Here is a 3,048-nt window from a genome sequence, read left to right on the forward strand (position 1 = left end):
TGCTGAAAATTGTGATTCCTAGTGATGGAGATGTAATCATCTAATGAAAATATCGATGCTAATCCTGTGATGACTGAATGAAGTTTACAATTTCTTTCCTTTTTTTTTATTATCCATAGGCTATCTCCTACATGGGACAAAGAGTCAAAATGCAGTGTTTTAAAACCATGTTTTCTTTCTGTGGTTACACCATATACTCTATGTGCTATTAGGCTCATTTTGTTTCCAATTATTTCCAAATTTTAAGGAACTGTGTGTGTCTGTGTATGTGTGTGCGTGTGACTGAATTTATTTATTTGAGAGGTAGAGTGACAGAGAGAGGGAGAGACAGAGAGAAAGGTCTTCCATCTGCTAGTTCACTCCCTGAATGGCTGCAATGGCTAGAACAGGGCCGATCCGAAACCAGGAGCCAGGAGCTTCTTCTGGGTCTCCCAAGCAGGAGCAGGGGCCCAAGGACTTGGGCCATCTTCCACTGCTTTCCCAGGCCATAGCAGAGAGTTGGATTGGAAGAGGCGCTGCTGAGACATGGACGGGACGCCGAGCTATAGGCAGAGGCTTAGTGTATTAGGGCACAGCACCAGCCTTTCTTTTTTTTTTTTTTCCCCCGAGGACACTTTCCACATTTTATTTACATTTTATGACTAACTTTAATCTCAAAATCACATATCCATACACCTATTTTCTTTTTTTGTTGACTTCACTTGAACTTAAATGCATGGTTTGTTAAACAAAGAATGTAAACAAATATTTACCATGTCTGTTACATGTAACACACAGGAACAGCTTTTAACAGAAATTCATCGACCCCCCCAACATTTTTTTATTATAAATACAGGTATCAAAACAATCCTGAACATATTTTTATACTACTAGTAGTCAGCACCCACACCGCTTTAAAATTTAACACAATTTGTGACAATTTAATTTAAACAATTTCAACTGCAGCTCTTTCACTAAGCAAGATGGATAAAGCATGCCATTTCTGTTTGTCCTTCTTGGGATTTTTACTTTTCAGAAACACACGTTTCCACTGCCATCTCACACGTCTCGCCACGCTTGCGTCTTGTAAACCCGAATCCTACTTGGAGCTCTCCAGGTTTATGTTTAAATGACAGTGCCTCAACAAGAGAAAGAAAAATTGTGCTGCATTTTTCCTCCCGTTACCTGAAAACATAATGGGTGTACATATATTAAATATATTACAAATGTCCGGGTCACATATACCAGCTGGAATTCTTTACTGAATGTGTGGGTATTCTGCATTGTGATATTTAATCAAGACATTAATATGAGTAGAAGGTTGTTGATTTAAGACAAGTTTGAGATCCATTAAAATTAATTGTTGTATGTTTGTCCTTCTGGTGGCTGTGGAAGCTTCATATTTTCTTTGGACATCATTAGACGTCTTAGCTCTTGAAGTACAACTTTAATGCTACATGAATTTTGCCATTTTGCTAATACTGGTATGCTCCGTGCATCCACCATTCCACTGGAATTATTTATCCCATTCATATTAATTTTTGTTACAAATCTAACTGATGGAGGAGCTTCTGGGTATTTAGGTCCACATTCTACTTTCAGGCTATATATTCTGTTCTCATAATTTGTCCTTGGTGGCCCAATAATCATGCCTGTCCACCTTGTAAGTGTCATATCTTCATCATCTTCAAGGCCCCAGCTAACCGTACCATCGCCTACTCCTTTTTGTCCTTCTTCAAGTTCTTCCAACAAGCGAAAATTTAACTCCTGTGGAGACCGCCATCTTCTCCTGCAGCCCCACCAGCCTTTCTTTTATCTCTTCACTTCCCTTTCTCTCTGTTTCTTTTTTTCTTTCAATAGATAACTATGGCCCATATGGGATGCCAGCACTGCAGGCGGCAGCCTTACCCCCCACGCCACAGCACCGGCCCCAAGGCACCATGTTAAAAGCATGTTTATGGTGTGGCATAGTAGGTTAAGCCTCTGCTGGCAGTGCTGGCATCCCATATCCAGTTTGGGTCCCCGCTGCTCCACTTCCTATTCAGCTCCCTGCTAATGGGCTGGGAAAACAGTGGAGGATGGTCCAAGTGCTTGGGCCCCTGCACCTGCATCGGGGGACCTGGAGGAAGCTCCTGGCTCCTGGCTTCAGATCAGCCCAGCTCTGGCCTTTGGAGCCATTTGGGGAGTGAACCAGCAGATGGAAGACCTCTCTCTCTCCGCCTTTCCCTCTCTCTGTAACTCTGCCTCTCAAATAAATAAATAAATCTTTAAAAGGCATGTTTCTGCTTGTTTGTTTCTTTTACTTATTTATTTTTTTCTCCATATCAATAATTACAGATACTGCTCATTCCTGATTATAGCTGCTGAGTCTTCCATTGTGTAGTTGAAAGAGTTTATTTAATCAGTCAGTGCCCTGTACCAGTTTTAACCTTCATAGTGACTTTTTTCTTTTTCTTTTTTTTTTTTTTTTGGACAGGCAGAGTGGACAGTGAGAGAGAGAGACAGAGAGAAAGGTCTTCCTTTGCCGTTGGTCCACCCTCCAATGGCCGCCGCTGCAGCCGGCGCACCGCGCTGATCCTGGCAGGAGCCAGGAGCCAGGTGCTTTTTCCTGGTCTCCCATGGGGTGCAGGGCCCAAGCACCTGGGCCATCCTCCACTGCACTCCCTGGCCATAGCAGAGAGCTGGCCTGGAAGAGGGGCAACCGGGACAGAATCCGGCGCCCCAACCGGGACTAGAACCCGGTGTGCCGGCGCCGCAAGGTGGAGGATTAGCCTATTGAGCCACGGCGCCGGCTATGACTTTTTTCTTATGATTTCCATTATTTGAGGCATTTTAATAATTTTCAAAGTGAATAATTCAAATAATAAAAATTTCTCAATGGTTTTTAAATTATTTAAAAAGATTTATTTATTTGAAAACTACACAGAGAGAGAAGGAGGGGCGCAGAAAGAGAGAGAGGAAGAGAGAGAGAGAGGGAGAGAGGTCTTCCATCCACTGCTTCACTCCCCAATTGGCTGCAGCAGCCGGAGTTGCACCAATCTGAAGCCAGGAGTCAAGAGCTTCTTCCAG

The 3,048-nt window shown here is 43.1% G+C and overlaps 1 pseudogene; it reads right to left on the reverse strand.

The window, feature by feature from the left end:
* Positions 1–583: 583 nt before the first annotated feature.
* Positions 584–1,772, reverse strand: LOC100339144 (ubiquitin-conjugating enzyme E2 variant 2 pseudogene; annotated as a pseudogene).
* Between the last annotated feature and the right edge of the window lie 1,276 nt (positions 1,773–3,048).

This window comes from Oryctolagus cuniculus, chromosome 3, assembly GCF_964237555.1.
Source record: "Oryctolagus cuniculus chromosome 3, mOryCun1.1, whole genome shotgun sequence".
Taxonomy (NCBI): domain Eukaryota; kingdom Metazoa; phylum Chordata; class Mammalia; order Lagomorpha; family Leporidae; genus Oryctolagus; species Oryctolagus cuniculus.